Here is a 22,807-nt window from a genome sequence, read left to right as displayed (position 1 = left end):
TTGTCTCCGAATATTCAGAATCATCAACCATTACTGTATAATGTATAATATTATAAAATAGTCTGAAAAGTTGATGTGGAACTGGAATCGGATTTAAAAATTGGAAACGCGTACGTAACAAACCGAATCGTTTGCGCGCTCAAAACGTGAAATGTCTTTACTTGAATATCATTTCGCCGTGATCATTTTAGTATTTATGGACAGCTAGGTCAATTTTACAACGGTCGCATGCTACTAGCGATCAATTCCGACTATATTCGAAATTATTGATAAAAAGAAAATCTATTGTTACACCAGCATATACCTACAACAATCGTCATCAGTAGTAAACGTTCTCAATAAGAGTATATATACATGGAGTCCTTCTGATAATATTTTCGTTCCGACATTATTCCATTCTGTTTTAATACTTTTATTATATATTTTATGTAGTGACGTGTGGCGTTTCAATCGACATAGTCACACTCGGAAAATAAGCGCCAGGCTTCACGCGGGAACCGGTTGACCGCGTATTATGTGATGCCGTGCGTTTCTCGCGCCAGTTATACAGATATATAGATAACGCATCGGTAGTTATTTATTTACACTTCTTGCCATTTACACACGATTAATGCAATTTTTTTCAATTCTATCGGAAAAGACATTCGACGTTGTTTGATTAAACGTAATAAAGGAGATTTCAATCTCATCGTTTATATTATACACACACACACACGAACACACACTTACCTATATATATATACATATAATTATTACTGCTTATTACCTATGTATAAAAATACAGAGTTCGTGGAATAAGCCGTTTCCGGTCCAGAGATAAAAAAGACGTTTTCGCATGTAATGGATCGTGATCAATTTAATATATTGCTATATGCGTGCCATGCATAATATAATGTTCATTTTCTGTGGAATTACAACTCGTAACGTTGAAACATATACATTATGCATGTACTGCAATGATACAGATTCCAGGTAAAGGTCTCGGACAATTTCTGCAACAATAAATCGATATTATACGCATACATTATTATATGATGTATCGTCTTTACTCTAAGACAGCGTTAATTTCCCAAACTTTTTCTCTGCCGGACTCCTTAGAGATAGTTAAAACGATTGCGGACCCCCTTAATAAAAATACTTGTAAAAATATTAATAAATAATGTAATATAGTATTTTCAATTTACGTTTGCGTACCCCCTTCGGTACACGGGCAAACCCTTAGAGATCCGCGGACCACAGTTTGGAAAACGCTGCTCTAAAAGAATAAGATCAGACGTGATCATCCCTATATGTTTTCCTTTAATGATGAATTTATTTTTGTAACTTTGAACTATACTCAGTCTTTATTTTCATAGTCATGAATTTTTTTATATTACATAAAATGTGTCCTGCAATGATAACAATTTTTGTTTTTCAAATGAAAACCCCCTTTTTTATTATAAATTTTAAAGTGAATAACTTTTGAAAATTTTAACATACATAATTCAAAACTTGAATGAGTCAGTTATTGAAATGATGGTTACACTAATTATAACAATCTTTCAAACAGATTATCATAGACGTACGTTTCTCCGGCCCCCCTCCACATAAGACTTCTTTCAAATTTTTTTTTCATAAATATTTAGTATGGAATTTGTATGAATTTTTACGATGAAAATCAGGATTTGTACCAATTTATTTTAAAAGGAATAACCAAAATAATGTGGAGGTGGGCTGTAAAAACTTTTCTATATCCCTCCCATAAGAAAAATTAATTTTTTCCAAAATTTTCTCAAACGAATATTTAGTACGGAATTTATAGGAATTTGTACGACAAATCGCAACATTTTTGGAAAATCTCTTCACGGCAAAAAACGTGTTTTTAAATTTGGCATTTTCTCAGCCCTCCCTAAAATCAAAAATCATTTTTTCTATATAGAAACTATCTATGTATTATTAAAAATTTGATTTTAAGGTGAGTTATGTAATGATTTTATTTAATATTCTTATGTAGGCGCATTATAATTTATTATTAAAGTATATCTACAAAAATATAATAAAATATACTTACATATTTTTTTAGTAATAATCTATTTTGTAAAACACCAGAAGGTACAATGATAGATCGATACATCCAACGAAAAAGTTAGCAACTCCATTTTGTCGATTATTCAGAAGGAGCTAGAATTTTAATCAGAGGGGGCGATTGATAACCTTTTTTTTTTGCTTTTTCCACATTTTATCGTAAAATTTATACATATGGTATAAGAAATATAATTTAATATGAAGCGCAGGGGGGCACTTCTCCCTACCCCACCCTCTCTACGACCATGCATATAACATACTTTGGTAAGATTATATAGAAGCTATCCCTACTTTTGAAGTTGTATATCGAGTATCAAAAATTAATGATCAACTATAAAATATCAATTGTTGTTTTTATATATGTTTAAAACACTATTGAAATTGTACCTATAAGTTAATAAGTACATTATAACACTATATATAATGTATTGTAATACTATGATTGATGACATTATATATCAATGTATACTATATAATTTGTAGGTAATTCAATTTTCTTTTTTATGTTGTGTTTGATTTTGTTACTTATATCGATGTACCACGTCTTTAAAGGATAGAGATACTTGGAATTTTAAATTGTTTGTTATTTTTACGGGTTACATAATACAAAAAACCATTTCGTGTTATAAAAGATAGCCACAATAAGCAAATATACCATCGAGCATTTTCCTTTGAATAGTTGTACATGTTATTAGTATAATATAATATATATATATATATACGTATATATTACATATTATATAATATTAGAATGTAGGTATATCAATTATTTATTAATATTTCATAATTCGTGGTGTGTGTTGATTTCTGTAGAGATTAAAAATATACCTAATACGTAGGTATCACATTTTAATAATTACGGAGTAAATAGTTGTTTCAACTTTTAATAAAATATTTCGATATATTGGATTGAATGGTATTTATAATTTATTCATTATATATATTTAATTTTACACATATACACTTTTTTCATTGGGAAAAAAACGAAAAGAGTAAATACCATTTAGTACAATAACCGTGTTGGTCATGCGGTCTTGTAGGCTTATGTCCATGGTTTTTTCAAACGCCAGGATCTTTTCAGTGGTGTGGGATAAGAACATTCTTTGAACTTGGCTCAACAACTTATTTTCACTACCTACTTATTTCAAAAGTAAAACGACAAATGATTTATTTTAATAATTCCAGGTATTAAGTGTAACACGTTCATCAAAATATGTGGTGGTATAATAATTAATTACTGCCTACATCTTAAGTGGGTACTATCTAGACAATCTATAGACTAATAGTTTTTTTTTATATATACAATTATATAAATATCTTCTTTGAATATTTTACAAATGACTGATAAGTATTGAATATTAATATATACAATAAGCACAACAAGAGAGAAGAAGCATAAAAAATAATATATTATAAAGATTACAACCAAATAGTATTTATTGTATTTCTTTATCTTAGCACGTTATTCAACATTTGTTATTGTATGTTTCCTAAAAGTTTATTTAAATATAAATATTTCACTTAAAATAAAGCAATGTTTAAAGATACAATTTTGATGTTGAATTTTATATTGAGTATTGATAAGTACCTAATTAATTTTTTCTTAACTGTTATACAATTTAATTATTTAATTAAGGTGATTCAACTCGAAATATGTATTTAAAAACTATAGGTCTCGCCCAATCTCGGAGTAATTATTTTATTGGGTCTTCTGTGACATTTACACACCGAGTGAACTATGTCTTCGCCTTAAAAACGTACTACACATGTACCAGTATAATATTTTTGTCGAGCAGTTCCAATTTTGTGTAGTTATTTTTAATAATATTATAGTGAATTAATCTATCATTAAAGTACGAGTATAAGGTACACGAACGTTATTAAATTTGTGCTTTCTCAAGGTTTTCATGGTATTTTATTTTTTAAGCATGTTGTTGTGTTATGTGTGTAAGTAAAATATAAAATATTTAAAGATTCTCATAACTTATCCAAAATTCAATTTATTTTGATATAATATATTGCTAACAATGTTTATTTAAAGCTTAATACACAAAATTGAAACTATGAAACACACATCTGTCATGTTGTTTCTACGTTCGTAAGACCGAGACAATTACACATGCGGGTGTGACAACATCTTAAATCCACCACTAAACAATGTACAATGTATACACTATATACATAATATTAGAGCTTCTAATGCTTCTATAGCATATTATATACAAATGATTTTATTTTGGGCGTGTTTATAATACCTATGTCAAAACATTATGACATACGTTGTCTAATATTTTATAGATATTAAGTATTTATCGTTTCTTTTCCATCGAATTGATAACGCTGCAGTGGTTATGCCGATATAATATACATACATACATACATACATATATAATTTAAAATAACGCTTATTAAATCTTATCGCACAGCATTATTATACTATACAGTAATAGCGTACATCGAAACGCTCAACTCAGTAGATTTGTGTCTACAGTATTATATACGGGCACCTATATATTAATGTACTGATTGAAATTCGGCGGATCGGAGAGAAAAAAACGGCCAGCATGTGGATGTGCCTGAATATTATTAAGTAATTTATGAAGTATTGAAAACTAAAATAATTTGTAACCTATAACGATCGCATACACACGTAATGATATTACACAGGTACATGATAAACGATCTATACGTCCGCGTGAAGCATAACAAACCGTCGACGTATTATTATGATAATATATTATATGACGTATTATTCTTTATATTGTATCTATGTACAAAAACGAAATATAATGACTAGTTTGGCGGCGACGCGCAGTACCGTCTACTGATTTCGAAAATTATTGCAGTCGTGCTGCGTCGGAGCGCAAAGAAAAAAATACATATACATAGGTAATTTACTTCCTTTATTTTTGTCCTTGTCGTAATCACAAAGCATATTTTGTGCCAATTTTCTCAATCTCTCATTAACTCGCAGTTTGCTGCGATAAACGAAGCATATACCAACCTGTTATACCGAGTCATCGAAATACGCGTGGTATTCGAGCGTTCTCTCTGCTCGCATATAGGTAGTTACAACATTTTTTATACAACTATAATAATATCATCAGGCTAAGTCTTTTTTGGCCTTTTACAATTCTTAAAAAAATAAAAAATATTTACTAAATTTGTCTGTAAATTGAGTAATTAAAAAAAGTTTTTAATTGAGCTGTGAAAATGAACTATATTTTATCACTGTGTTAAAATGAATCGAATCATATTGTGGACGTATTACTCAATAAAGTGTACCGTGCACACACTGCACACAAAACAATAATTTATAACTATTTTTTAAAAACCACGTTCTTCAAATAAATCGCCCGATAAACAACCTGGTACCTGTATAATCTCGTAATGTTCTTGATTTGTACATATTTTCCCGGATCTTATAATATTATTATTCAAATATTCTGTGACGGTTGTTTTTTCTCTCCGATCGGTATTGCTTAATAATAAATTATACTATGACATAATATATTATAGCTATCTATGCGCGTCTATGTTTGCCAAGGGATTTCGTCGTGAAGCGCAACGTATGTATATATAAATATTACGCTGCAGGTCCCGTAAAGATAAGGTATGTATATTAAACGCTTTGCGTGGGCTTGAAAAATGCCATAAATGCGATGAAAATTGCATGCGAAGACTAAACAAAAAGAGGAAAACTCTATATTAGCCTTTTTACACACACTTTGATTTTACGACTGTTTGTGGCTGTTTAACCCTCTTCTACTCGCGCCCGTACTTAAGACCTATTCTGAAAATAGTCTCAGCGGATACTCACGTAATATTATTATGATAATAATATTATACGTACACGCACATTGTAATCGAATTGGCCGTCGGCCATGAAGTCAATAAAAACGTTTGAGCGTATAATGTAATATTAATATTTTGCTTTCTGTGACTATACAAATCGTCCACCGCCGTGTACACGCGCGTGTAATGGATTTTCGAAAACATAATAATAATATTTACAGCCGCGAGCAGTTCGAATACCTTATAATAGGTGGTGGTACACGAACACGACTATCCGAGTTGAACGAATTAAATGTTATCGCCGTAGTACCTTATAATTATCGTGTATATTTGTATAATATGTATTTTGAAAAATCGATTATTGTATTCTGCTGCAGTAGAACTATATGATATTATATGAAAATAAATAGCTGTAACGATATATTATAATATCTATAGGTAATTTATATTAATTTAATAAATAAAAGAATCTGCGCACGGATAAAAAGGGGAGTCAAATATTTAAATTCTCAATATTAGTCGGATGAGTCAAACGTGAGCAAATAAAATCAAGATAGGTAGTAGTGACGATAGTTCATTAATTTATTACTTATGAATATGATTAAAAAAATACGGTATTATAACTCGAATAGCATTTTGGTAATAAATAGTCGAATACGCACCGCAGAACAAAAATATTTTATGGGATAACATGACGGAAAAGCATTTCACAGTGATCAATGAAACAGCAGCTAAATGTAATAAATTAATATTGCAATAAAGCGCAATCGATTAAATTTTAATTACGATTTTTCGTGTTTTTATTTTGCATAATACTAGGTATATGTACTTTAGAATAATAATATATCGTTTCTGTACCACCCAGACCTATCTATGTTTGTGTTACTATATATATATAATTGTTATTTATTGCTATTTGTATGGATGCTTACAGGCATCAGCAATCATTAAAAAATACACATCTATACCGCGGAATAATTCGTTGTCCGAACAAAATATTATAGTTGAATGTAGTTAGTACTATATAATAATGCATACAATATGTATTTAAGACGGTAAATATCAAAAATAGTATAGGTAATATCAATTATATTGTACTTATTAATAATTATTATACTCAGTATATTATACAGTTGCATGAGAGACGCTCGTGGTTACCGTCGTTAGTCCGTCGTCGTTCTCGACTTAATACATAAATAATAATTATTATATAATGTCGTCGTTTGAACGAAGAATGATGATTTATATATATATATATATATATATTATACATAAGCCGAATACCTATACCATTCTCTCGGGGCTATAGCTTTTGACGTAAACTGTGCGTATAAACGTATAGTGTATATTATAAAATGTACATATATCATTTCGTCCATACTATAATGAGGCCGTGGGATGGGCCATCTCTATTAATCTTTCCAGTCCCTCTTGTAATATTTATCATTATTTAATGAAGTACCTAATGACCATTGAAGAAATTTCCGTTTTTATGTACTATACTCGTTCGTGAAAAAAAAAACGGATCAATAAATCGTTGTTTTCTCTCGCGGTTTCCGATAGTGCGTGGTGATTTTCAATTCGCTTTGCCACGCCACCCTAACCACATACATTTATAATGAAAGAAGAAATTGAACACAAAGTGGAACTTTTCGAATTTTATTGTGCTAAACATTGGGGTCCATATGAATACATGCAATAAATGTGAATTTAATAGTGTGTTCAAAATCTATATTATAATATAATTAATAAGTTTAATATACCTACTAATTAGTGTAACGTTTTCATTAAATCTTAAAATAATATCAACCCGTATAAAGTCATAATTACAAGACTCGGCTGAATTTACTACACTTTAAAAATTTTAATTATAAATCATAATATACAAATAAAGGCGTGTATTAACCATAAATTAACTACATATTATGTACTGAAAATAATATATTATGCCAACTTTTTGCAGTGTATGTAAAATGGAACCACCGCGATGGAAATCTCGTCATTAAAAGTAAAATAAATGGAAAATTCCTTTCTCATATCGCAGCCGCAACGGATAAAAAATCAACTATCGAATAATATTGTGTAAACACTGTAAACATTTGTTTGATATTTTTGAAATCCGATCAGTCAGCGGCAGATAAACCAAAAATAAAAAAACGATATGTTTTTTTTGCGATATGCAAAATATCGTTGTAAGAATCTCTTGATTCATAAATGAATTTGAGAGGATTAATAAACATACAACGGGGCTGCGGGCTGCGGTCGTGTAACTACGTTTTGCATTCATATATTATACAGGAGACACACCGCACACGTAGAAATTACGATTCGGGTCGTTTACGCAAGTTTGCAATCTCGTATCTCGTACACCGCGGTATATCACATATAGTAATACGTATATACTTGTGTATATATATATATATATATATATAGGTGAATAACTACAATTAAACGATTCGGCGAAATCTGCTGTAGTTGATGTGTGCGTCGTGATGTTAATATATCATATTTTTATAAAACCACCAAGTATACACGCATTAATACGATATTGAGAAACAGGAGGTATATTCGTATAGCTACAGCGCCCTAATATAATATTATGAACTATGATATAATATCATCGTTTTAAAACTATATTGAACTCGCAGCAACATTATATTAATATATAATATAGAGTATATTGCATGCGGTTTGCTAATGACGCGATATTTGTGATATATGTATTACGCTGCGCTTAGTATAATATGTACAATGTACATACCTAAACAACATATATGTACGTAGTACGTACTATAATATGCGATGTAATAATATTGTATATTATTATTATTATCCTTCATAACGGTATACACTATATAATTATCTAATGTAATATATTATAAAGACATTAAGTATAGCAGGTACAATATAATATAACATATCTATACATATACCGCGGTTCAGACAAGAAAAGTGATAGCGAAATTTATATCAATTATTTGCAGTATATTATTTTCTGACGTGACATATTTCGTATCATAATTAATACGAAATAAATATTTAGATATATAGAGGCACCTACATAATATCACGTACACGCGTGATACACGTAATTATGTTTGATTTAAATTTGAAAATAATGATATTATCATAATAATTGCCTACGTGATGTATAATGTTATTTTATATTTTATTTTTACAAATTATTTTATGTAACTGAAAATTTATATTATATTAGATCACTGCAAAAAATACATATTTGTACAGTATACGTGTAACTAATTTGTAAGGATCGTTTCAAACGCATTTTGGTATTTTCACTTAACCTCTTAAGTATATTATTTTATCTTACCCGCAGTGTCACAATCACAATTTTGATTGTAAAAATATTTTAAAGGCTCTTAACCCGTAGCCAAACAGACGCAATTAAGGTGTGGCCCCGCATTTTTGACAATTAATAATATTAGTTGACAACAGTTTTATCTTCAACATAAATGTTAATATACGTATGTCATAACTCATAATAATATATACCTAACTTTAAACATTTAAGTCGAACTAACATTACTGCACCATATTGTAGTATGTTTTGGGTACCTATTCAAAATGTTGATAACATGTTACACGAGAGTTTAAATAAATAGAATTCGTATAGCAGATGATCTACATTGGTATTGTGATATGTGAATTTAAAATAAACTATAGATATCTAAATACATTTATTTCCTCGCTTATTTTCTTACTTATAAAATATTTTAAAATTAAAAATAATTCAGTTTTTTTTTCAAACTCCAAATTTTTGAAGTAGGTACAATAAGTATTTTTAATATCTATTAAAAACTTCAGTTAAATGTCCTGAGGTTTAATTGACCCACCATGCTTCAATAAAGTGATGATGTAGAAGTTCATATAGTTCAAATAATTTTGTGTATTTTTCGAAATATTTTAATATGTAACCAAATACATAATAATATTATCTGACAGTTTTAAATTTCATTTTGCAGATCAACAAGATTTCTTGAATAGTAAAATTTTGAATATATTTAGGACTACTGTGCGTGCAGAATTGCGGAAGAAATAGATTTCCAAACGATTGTTCCGTGAATGAATGGCCAATATTCGATAAATATACATAGGGTATACAAAATACGAAAATCTGTACCATATCGAGTATGTATATGGAAGGAAAAACAATCTTTTATTTTTTTGGTGTGGAAACGCTGTTACAAAAAAAATGTCCAGAATTTAATCGCGTATATTATACTATTATATCAATAATTTGTTGTACCGCATTTTCGTTGTATATATAATATTAAACTGACTGCAGACTGCTGCAGCGATTGATCAAAACGTCTAACTAACAATATGATGTATGGATTAAAATTATCATGTTTATTGATAAATGTCATTTAACATTTTGATCTGATATCCGATATTTGTTTACCATTAATATCAACATTTAATGGTATAACTCGTGATAATATGATTTTTTTGGATAATTATTAACACGTGATGTTTTTGATAAAGCCAAGTTCATAGCAAGGTACGTATATGTCGTTTCCAAAATTTAAGTTCGGTCAATTAGAGTATAAGAAATACGAAACGATAGAAAATATAGCTGTAAACCCTGCTTAACTACTACATGAGATATGGTATTTTTGGAAATTACCGAAATACGATATTTTCGGTAAATTTAGAATAGTATGTACTGACCAAAAAAATAAATAATGTGACCCTTTGAACTATTATATTCTTCATTATATCTATGTGGGTATTATATAATATTCAAATGAAATTTCGTTATGTTAATAAATAAATAATAACTTTACATATACTCAGCAGTAAAGGTATATTTTATATGCACCTATACCTATATAACACGTTTACGTCCATCTGTATTTATCGGAGTATCCGCATCGGCTCCCATTTGTTCGCTCTGGCTCTCACTATTCATTTGAAGGTGTTCGTATCGGCTCCCTTCAGATTTCAATGCTATGGACGTATCGGCCCCCAATTAACAACATTTTCCTTCCCATTTACAGGCTGAGGGCTGACTATAGATATGCTTTCCAAAAGGGCTCTTAACGAATAGTTGGCCGCAGTGGCTCGTGTTCACAGGCTGGGTAATAATAAAATAGTATACGTAGACTAATGCTTCGCCGATTTTTCGAAACTACAAAATTGAGAAATATAATATACGCATTAAAGTTATAATAAATAATCAAATATCAACAAAGGGCGGACGTGTCCACAATTACAATGCATATATAATAATATAATATAAGAATAATAATTAGTAATAATAATATACCTACGCAAACTTTTAACAATATGATTTACGCTCACAAATGGGACGCAAGACTAAACCGGCGAAATATGGTCAAATGTGCGGAGTCGAAAAGGACTCATTTGAGCCTGCCGGGAGCCGATGCGGTATCAACCGTATTCATCTGGGTCTGTTACGATCGGTTCTTTCAAACGGTTAAATTAGGTAACTGTGGTTATTATATTACATAGTATCCACAATAATATCTGATGACATACTGTATACCAAAGCTTACCATATGGATACCAACCAATCACGATAGAGGATTTGTATGTACCTTATACGCAAACGTTAATAGAAAATCGCCTTAATGATAAAATACTTTCGGTAACTGCAATAACGGTAAATACCGTATCCTGGTATGTCATGATATTTTCAAATGCCAGATAAGTACTGGTAATTGAACTAGGACTGGCGGTATTTTCGGTATACCGGTATTTACCGATATTTAAGAAATGCTGATATCCGATATATTTTCGGTATTTCAGAATACCGGTATACCGCGTGATTCGGTAATTACTGAAAATACCATATAACCGGTAATACCGTAGACACCGGTAGTATACAAATACCGGATATCGAAAAAATCTGAGATACTGCCAGCTACTTGTATTTAAACAACACTGGAAATCACAGGTATGCCAAAAATACAGGCAGCTTTAATTTTACGAGCGAGAGCATATTATAGCTGGCGTGGACGACGATGTAAAATCGGTGTATGATAAAAATCAAAAATGGCTGCACGACATCTGTTCTTGACGATTTTCTTTTGAGATTGACCATTGAAAAATGTCAAATTGCATATACTATACATTCACCGTCGGGTAACCGTTAAGATATTTTTTTACGTCATTTGAGTTATAATGTCATAAATTTTGCTATAGTCTTTTTCTCCGCATCGATTGCGAATCAATTAAATGTACCTACAATCGAACTGCATATCTCCAAGTTTTATGTAAAATTTTGCAAGTCTTATCTACAGACGCATACCTGCACTATATCAGTAACTTCTGTTTATTTTTTAACACAGCTGATTCCTTGTACCTAAATCGTACTAAAAATTATAGAACATTCCCATGATCATTATTTATAAATTATTGTAGTTGCACATAATGTACTAATCGCCACAACTATATTGTACTTATACATTGCACAAATCAGAATTTAAATAGATGCATAATTTAAGAATATGCCCTTTAAATGTATTTAGAAATCATTATGTTGTTCCCGTATTATCGAAGATCAGAAGCGATGTGTTTTGGCCTTTGGGGGGATTGCTTTAAAGGAACGGGCACTTGCTGAGTGGCTGCTGAACATTTTTATACTTCTGTTTTTAATTGTTTGTAGGTACCTACCTAATAGATGTTGTAATTTTGACGGGAAACTTTTTCTTCATCTATTTTTTTATGTTATACATTGAAATGTAACGACGAATGTATGCATGTGTTTACGAGTAACTACTGTGCCGTAGTTTTCCTATCATAATAATAAAATGTTAGCATACGTACAACGTGAATTAATACAGTACCTAACGTGAACATTTTGATTAGGTACGTTTCTGAAGATTTATTTTTAAGTCCAATACATTTAAGTATTTTTTGGGTAAACATTTTGAATATATATCAAAATACTTCACAAAAACAATTTTGGATGCATCATTAATTGTTTTTGGTGTGATAAATACATTAAAAATTATCTTAAAATGATAAATTTTCAGGAGATATTTATGCGTATAAGTCTACGTCGTATAATATAGATCGCATTCGTCAGCGAATACAATACGTCGATGAAAGTAGAAACATTATGATATTAATATTATGCATATCGTTTCGGTTATGAAAATACTATATGTATAATTTTGTATTATAAATTATAAATACGTTATAGACGTTATATAGTATGGATTTCTGCGGTACGTGCGCGGTGCGTGTATTCGTGTATTTACAATGTACAGTTTGAAATCGGATAAAATCTCGTTTTACCAAAGGTGTAGAATTTCACCGGACCTCCTGTATACGATGACGCCCGCAGTATATATATGGGTACTTATATTATGTATATATGTTGTATTCCTACCTGCAAGAGTTACGCGCGTGAAACTACGAAATTAATTACTTTTCGGTCGGCCGGCCCGTCGACAATACATTTTATACATGTACTGCAGGTATAAAATACTATACTTATTATCCGAGCACGCCCTACAGCAGATATATGTATGTGTGTATATATATATAGGTGTAATTTATGATGTAGACAAAAACGATCAGATATGCACTTATAAAACTATATAAGTTTGTGTATAAAATATAAATAATATATGCGCGTAGGTTTCTGTATAGGGACCTATATAATATTATAATATGTGTGTGTAGGAAATGAGTGCACGCATTTAAATAAATAACGCATTTAAAAGCGCTAAGGTTTAAAAAAAAAGTCATTGGGTGCTCTACAATATAGGTGAAAAAATGGTGTTTATAAAGGTTTCATATCTATCATCCATTCTTAATAATGTGTTATGGTCATTTATATTTGCAGTATACCATGATAACACTGACCACCGTAGTTTGTTATTTATAATTTAAATCGAGTTAAAAGATTTGTAATCAAGGTAAACGAAGTCAAATATAATTCTAGTAAGTCCTGTAACTAAACCCATAAAAACAGTTCAAATAATTCATGTAAATTATCATCGACAATACAAAAACACACTAATAAACAAGTCTTGCTATTTACATAAATTATTTGTTGTTTCATATATCCATATATATTTATTAAATTTATTCATTAAATAAAAAAACATTTTCTAAATTAATTTTTTTCTTTTTTTTTTTTTTGTAAAAGAAACCATTAATTATCAACGAAACTTGATCCCAAATGAATGGTACTCGAGCAGCCGGACCCGTCTACATGGCGCCTATGCGTGTAATATACATATTATTATACACATACACGTGGAATATATTATAATTTATACGTATAAACATACACGCTACACGACTCGCAATTATAATATTATATGCGTTACGCGCCGACCGTACAGGTGCAACACTGTATAGTATATTACGCATATTATACACGAAAAGATAAGTCTGGTGCAGAGGGGTTACGATCGGTGGTGCAGGGTGGCGGCGGTAATGAGGGTGCGTAATGCAAACTGTCGCGACCAGGACAGTGCTTTTAGGTGTATAATATATTATTTTACGGAACGCGCGCTGGCTGCGGAGAGGGAGTAGACTTTGTTGTTTAGGGTCGCCGCCGTTGTGTTACCCTTCGGTACGATGTGTGTACGTGTATAATTAAAACCCTACTACACTCGGGGGCTGCTTAAATGCGTGCGCGTGATGCCTGCAACTATATTGCAGCTATATTATACCTATATTAATCTGTATAGGGGTGCAGAAACGCAACCGCTTTTACCCGCAATATCATAGGCATTGTATGTACCCGAACTTGCATGGTTACAAGAAATTATACGGCTAACTGGTAATGTATAATATTATTAACGTATTTGCGGGTGCAGGAATCGACGTGTTATTTAAAACCACAATGATATTACATTACGGTGTGTAATTGCAGTCATTCGTCGCGAGACAACGCGACGATAAAACGTCATTAGTATAATGTACCTACCTAGTGTATACTTACGGCCTACATTAATACATTATACCCGTAATTGATATACCTACCTACGTTATTGCCTATTTTTGGTATAATAAAAAGGCTATGAATTTAAAACTCAAGATTTTACTTTTTTGGTGGCTATAGTGTGATATAAAAAATGTATATAATTACATATTTTTTAATACATAAATTCGTTTCGTATCATTTTGGTTGTAATAAAGTAAACTTTGTATTAATGTTTCTATTTTCTTTGCTTCTTTTCCCCATAAAGTACTTTTTTTATTAATTTTTGAATAATTTTAATGAAAATGTCAAACATTTCTCTAATAATTGTATTATTCTATTATCCAGATTTCTTGTCTACTATTAATTTATTGATAGAAATATGTGAAATTGTTGTGTTTTATCGTCGACATTATTTCGCAATAAAATGAGTCAAAAGATGGCTGATAAAATAGTCATAGTTCCATAGGAATATAGTTTTGTGTAAATTCATTAGTCTTGAATCTAAATAGAATAAAAAATTAAATTATAATTAATATAATCTTACATAGTTTAATTATTATTCCTTTCCTGTTTTTGACAATAATAAATGCTGCAAAATTTAGGTTTAGGGTCGTATTATGGAGTTATATTTAAGCTAGTGCATTAAATGACCAAACCAAACTCGCATAAAGCAAATAATAAAAAAAATTGCTTGCAAGTATAATAGATTTACGAAGTACCTAAACGTAAATGTGTAGATATACAACTAACAAACGATAAAATATTGTTGACCATGAGACTGCACGTGTTTAGGCACTTGATAACCTATGCATATATCTATGATGAGTGCACTATATACTATATTATCATTACGTACTTATTATATTATAAAGTAAAAAACTGAAATTGTAGGTAATTTAATTTTACATTTATATTCCGGTATGTACGTAAATAAATTGTACATATATATTTTTCTTCAAACTGACTAAAAATAAATTTGCATTGTTTATATTAACTATTTAGTGATTTTGAAACCAAACAAGTATAATATTAAAATGTTATTATAATTATAAAATAAAATTACCCAGATAAGGTATACCCAATATACTATAATATTTAACATTTAATAAATAAATCCGTTAAGATTCCCAAAATCCCAACTATATTTTTTATATTTTGTCATAGCACATTATTATAATTATAATATTATCTTACACATAAATATCATTTGGATAATAATTTTAGACGCCGCATTAAATAAATTGTTTACTTGAGACATGCAACCGTCGTTAATAATTATTCGTGTCGATAAAAAGATTTAATTTGTTTCGGACGGCGTGAAAAAAACCGTATGTATAATAATTACGTATATATATTATACGGCATACGCTCTTCTCGAGTACCTACCTCGCTGTTTAAATAGTTACGGAACGTAAACATATTCCTTTGCCGCCGCGCCAGTCGCCGCCTGTATAATAATAATATACGACATTTACGTCGTGATGATGATGTATTTATCGTCATTGTAATATATATTATTATACGCTATAATGGTGTATATATACGCAACGTAACGAACGAGTATAATATATTATCATCATCTTGTGCGTCGTCTAGACCGTATACCTACGTACAAGTGGGCCGTCGGATTCGAGTGCGCGGTGTATTTGCTATTTGCACGCAAGTACGGCGATGTTAATACATCGATTTCAGTCGGTTATCATATGAACACTGTGCTGGCTGATTCCGAGTGGAGCTGCCGCCTGCCAGTCACAAGTTAAATAACGCCAATAATGAATTTATCCAGTCTTGAACTCCGCTAAGAACTCGGTTTTGACTAATTACAAAATACGCGTCGGTAGTTACATCTAATTATAATAAAACTTGTATTTTCAGTGATCAGTGACAATACTATATACAGACAAAAAAATATTCGTTTTTCCCGATCCAACGAATCTCTTGCCCCCACCCCTTCTCATTGAAATGCAAAACATATAAAATCAACTTCGAGGTACACATCCTCGAATATAGTAGGTAATGTTTCATCAATATTATTATCTAAATACCGAATGTCAGAACCGCATGATTGCGATAGACTTGGCTCGCCAACACACACAGACAATGCAGTTCGTTTATATAAATATATACCTATTCGTATTTTACATACGTACATGGTAATAACTAATAATATTAAAACAACACGATGATTAAAATAATAGCAATAAAGATAATATTATATTATAATATTTATTTCGATGCTTATCCGATGATAAATCATTAATTCGCTGCAACGGTGTGCACACCGGCAGTGATGATGATAATAATAATAATAATAGTTATTATTGACTGTCTATACCGTATATATTTTGTGCAATAGAACATTAAATTATTCTCATGCTGCGTCGTGGTAAGTGCGGATTACCAGTGCGGTCAACGAAACTGCTTTCGATGCGGTATTTCAATTTGCCGTTTGTTCGAATGCAATGCCCGCAGTGCACAATAAAATAATAATAATAATAATAATATTTAGTGCATATTGTGAATTATTGTGTGTATCTGTATGCTACATTACGCATTGAACGCACCTGACCTGCAAATCGTTCCCGCAGCGCGTATGATATATTATATTACGTAAATAATCGCTGTCTGTACGGAGGGGTCGTTATTTGCAATAAATTCTGTTTTTATAACAATATATTATAAAACATTAAAGCCACGTCAATGATAATTTTATCACGGATTTTTTTATGGTCTGTGGTATTAAATGTACGTAAACACTATGTACAATTCTGATTTCAGGCGATCAGTGCGGCGCGGCAGCCGATAATCGGTCGCGTGTTGCAATGGTAATCGACTATTGCAGACGTTAATTATTATAATATACTATTTACCATACATTGTACCGTATCGTAATCGAAAAAATAAAATATAATATTAATATATTAATATCCGTTATATATTTATTTTGGATTACAATTTAAGAAAATATATTCATTAAAGTTTTAAAAAATTGAGAAAGTTTACTACCCAAAACTTAAAATTTATTCCCAAACCGAAAAAGTAAGTCTACCCTTAAGGGTACTGCACTTCCATTTTATACAAATTATCTGGTACAAAATAACGCTTACGTATAGTAAATTTAAAAGTATTAAAGATGATTCATATTATTATATTATTTATACATCAATGAATAAAATTATTATTTGTCACGATTACAGATGAAAACTCGTTTTGAAGAAATGTATAAATTTATTAAAACCATTTCGAATATACTTAAATTAAATACGCTTTTTGAGTTTAAGTTTTTAATAACTTTATATTGTCATAGTAAAAGAAATTATTTATGTAAAAAACATTTCAAAAAAAGAATAACCTTTGTATATGTAATAAAACTATAAGAGCTTTATGAACGTAAAATATATTTAAAGCTACATAAAGGATAGCTTTAGTTGAAGAATTTGTAAGTAGATTTTCATGCTTAATGTTAGCCAAAACTCTGCACATATCAGACAATAAATAATACACAATTGCAAACTGTTTAAGTTTGCTTCATTAAAAATGAAGTCAAAATAAAACGAAAACTTGGATATAAGTAAACCTAGAAAGAAAATTAAAAAAATTGGGAAAGTAGATATATAGGTAATACTGCTATATTGTAACTTATTGCATACAAAAAACTAATTCTTAGCAAAGACATTTTAATTTATATAACTAATAACTATTAGCAATTCGACTGTATATGTAATACGATATAGGTATATCAGTATATGCGGACTTAAAATTGATCTATATATTATGAAAATTTCATTAAATATAATAAAATATAATCATATACAAGTCTCAAGTCCTCTATAATTGTTTTTATTGGACACCATAATATTATTGTTCTATATAGGTTAGACATCACATTGGGTGCGTATTTCGATTTAATAATTAACTTAAAGTTATTATTGAGTAATTGAAACCCTTTTCTAGCTAGCCTAAGACATTTTCTTCAGGGCTCCAGGCACGGAGCAGATTTCAAATATCAAATTGCACGTTGACAATCTATTGATATACTGACTTTTTCTCAACGAAAAAACTCTACAATAATATATTAATTTGTATACATTTATTTGCATAGAGCATTATTGAGTGTAATTAATATAATGAGAGATAGCATTTACAAATTAAGTTTGCTACACAACTTTTAGTTTATCCTTTTTAAGAAAAACATAGGATCATTAATATGGCAGGTCATAAAACATATTACTGAACTTAATATATTAACAAATAATTGTAAGTAATAGTTTATTATAGAACAAATACGTAATATAATAATTTTATGTTTGTAAATGTTCAAATTTCAAGTATGTATATGGTAACATGTCATTCCGTTAGTTTTCATCTCACGTAATAATATCTACGTCACTAGGGAAATCAAAAAATGTTGCGTTTTTTCGTTACATAAATCGTTTATGACTCCCAGGTATAAGGCATTTTATTATAGTTAAAATAAAACTAAGATAGTAACAATAGTTATTTGTTTTGAATCGCAAAAAAAATATACGAAAATCGATTTGGCCAAAAACTAGAGTTGTATAAAACTTCCCGTTTTTTCCTTATTATTAAGAAGAGTATTGTGAATTTTTTACTTTCTATACCTTTATAATACTAACTGGATTTACTTTTCCGTCAGAAAATATATCGAAGTTGAAAATCTAAGTTTGGCAGACTTAAAATTAATTTAATAATTGAAAAAAAACACAATTGTTGTAAAATTAGTATATATAATTACTTCGTATTTAAAAAAAAAGAAATATGCTATATTATTAAATGTATAATATATACAAAGTATATGCTATTAACTATTAAAACTTATAATTATATATTAATGAATAAATAAACCATTTTATATGGGCGGTTATAATTTGATTTTTGTTTAAGTGATGTTTTTATGCATAGCAACATTTTTATGAATTAAGCATTATTATATTTTTGTTATTATATGTTGCGGCGGTACGCCCGCTCGCAATGCTTCGACCTACAATAATTAAAATATTTTATAATCACCTTCGACCTACGTATTACTATAGTAACTACAATTGCATATATTACATTTACGCGTATTCTGTGTATATAATATAATATATAATATAGACATACATTAAATTTATATGTAGATATGTGAAAACTTAGTTACATTAAATATGTTCTATGCATTTATAACTATTATTAATTAAATTTCGTTCGTTATTATACGTATAATTAATAATCGTATGTAGGTATGTCGGGCTATAAATAGATACCGTATATCCCAATATATTAATAAAATAATTGAATCGGTAGGTACAACCTAAGAATATTAATAAGGATACATTTTCGGACTGTATATTGTCTGTATTGCTTAAATTATAAATTAAATATCTAATATATATATTAATATTTATCACAACTGCTCTTGCACGTTCCATAAGTATATTATATTGATACTTATACCTATGTATATATTTTATGATTTTTATCAACGGCGGTATCGATTAAATTTTCTTGTCCGTTTAGATTTTAATTTATTATAACAGTATTTTTGTCTATATAATCTTGAATCTCGAATTTGATCTTTTGATTTTTGTATAACCAAATCGATTTTCATGATTTTCTTTGTATATAATTTATTATTTAATTCTGGTTTCCTTTGTACCTATAGTTTGTGCTTAATTTTCCACGCCGTCTCGTTTTTATCGTAATTTATATAGTATTATTTATATTTATTCGTAAAAATAAGTAATCTGGTCTGTTAGTTTAAAAGCATAAATAAATCATGTTTTTTTAAAAAATTTTTCTGATGATTGAAGCTGTAGGTCACGCTCACGATGTCGCGAAAATTTTACACTATAGAAGTGTAAGCAACCTATTCATAATCACGTTTGAATTTTAATAGGTAATATATTTTATTGTTAGTTTAATAAGTTCGAGAGATTAGATAGGTATAGATGGCAAATGATTTGTAAAAATTGAAATTGTTTTTAATTTGTATAAATTAAATAAACCTCTATAACAGATTAAATTGAGACTAATGAGAATATGAGTGTGGTTTTGTTTAGTGTAAATTTCTCTAAATAATTTTTTCCAATTAAATTCACTTCATCTTCTTTAAGAACGCGCCTTTTTAGTACCTATAAGTACATTTTTGTGACTTTTTACTACTTTAAATTTTAGAATTACATACAATATTATTATATTAAGAATACACTGCGCAACAACTTAGTTAGGTATATTGTATTCTATTTTATAGTCAATGATGTGTTTTACATAAATCTTAAAGTTATGTGTTCTGTGAATTATTTTGACCACGTAAAATGACTAACTTGATTTATCTAAGTACTAAAATACCTTTGCATACATAAGTTATAAGTATTTATTATATACATTATACGTATTATATACACGGAGAAAAACATTTATTATTTTGTTTCACTACTATTACCTAGTAATGTTCTATACTTAGGGTGACATGAGCGTATACGAGCCATACAAATTATAAGTTTTTTTATTTCTTACATAGTGAATAAATTTTGATACTCAATTGTTTGAATAACATTTCTTTAATTTCAATATATAATATATGTTGGTTAGAAAATTCTCCTGAAAATGTACGATATACGCCATTTTAAAACATATTTACCTCATACACTGTGGATGCGGAAGTTTTTGTAGTGTACATAAGATTTCAATGATATTTTAATTCTATTTATACTTAACAATCTATTTTTCAGTAATAAATATCTGACATACCAAACAATTAAAGAATCAAATTTTCGAATGCATCTATACTTATATAAATTATAATGTATAATATATTTACTTACATTAATGTGCATGTGTATTATTCGACTTTTTATAATCTGACCAATGACTTTTGTAATCGTTAATGTTTTTTTATGGTATTGGTCAAAATAATAACTCGACGAGTTTGTTCCAAAAGAGTAACCATCATTCATCATGTCGTTCTGTCAGCCATTTCTATACATAAAAACCGTTCTTTTTTTTAAAGTGCAGACTTAATGAATTACCTCAATGACCCGTATTTCTCGGAACTACCTTTGTATGAACTTGTAACTTACATTTTATTGTCTCGCTACGTATTTATATGAGTTATATGACAAGACAAATAACTGTGCATTCAATACAAATCATTTGTACATTGTTGTTGTATTTGTAAATATGTTATATAGACCATAGTATTATTGATTATGAAAAATAATAGTACTTATAATCATTAGTCTATGGTTATAAGATAACAATAACAGCTATACGCCTAGATGGAAACTGGAATTAGGGTTTTTTTAGACTTAAGGCTATTGTTCCTGATCAATTCAGACATGTAGTGATAAATTATCAGAAGGAGGGATAAAGAAATTCTTGATATAATTTTTTTTTTTAAATTAATTTTTGTATTTGTATACAGTTTTGTATATTTGTGTTAAGTTTATCTATGTGGTTATTTATTTGAAAACTAAAGTAATAATATATACAAATGAGTAGTTAGTATTCAATAATTTTTCTGTTTAAAGTTAAAATTCAAACTTCTTTGTTTCATTCTCAGTAACGTTCTTGTGTCATAGTGGTGCGAAACTTATAATTATAACATGCGTATACCTATAATATAGGTACTTATTACTTGCATTATTAAAATGGAGACCTTGGATCTCCAATTTTATCCTAAAATGGATAAATTAAACATCATACTATAATATTTTATGCGTTGCGTTTCACGTTATATTAATTTTTTTTTTTAAATAAATACAATGATCAGAATTTTAGATATATCTGATAATAATTTCAGCTCAATTATAATTGATTACCTATTGTTTTACTAAGAAATTAATCATAATATTTATTTTGAACATTTTTACTTATTTTCAATTTTATTTTTTTGTATAATATGTAATATTTTTATGTATTATTGTTTATTCTTACTATTAGTATTCAAGTCTACCTTTAATTTGCATAAACTAATAGTTATATGCATTATAAATAACTACTTTTATAACATAT

This window comes from Melanaphis sacchari, unplaced genomic scaffold (assembly GCF_002803265.2).
Source record: "Melanaphis sacchari strain LSU unplaced genomic scaffold, SCAv2.0 Contig33_pilon_pilon, whole genome shotgun sequence".
Classification (NCBI taxonomy): domain Eukaryota; kingdom Metazoa; phylum Arthropoda; class Insecta; order Hemiptera; family Aphididae; genus Melanaphis; species Melanaphis sacchari.
The sequence above is the reverse complement of the archived record's forward strand: the minus strand, read 5'-3'. Positions refer to the sequence as shown.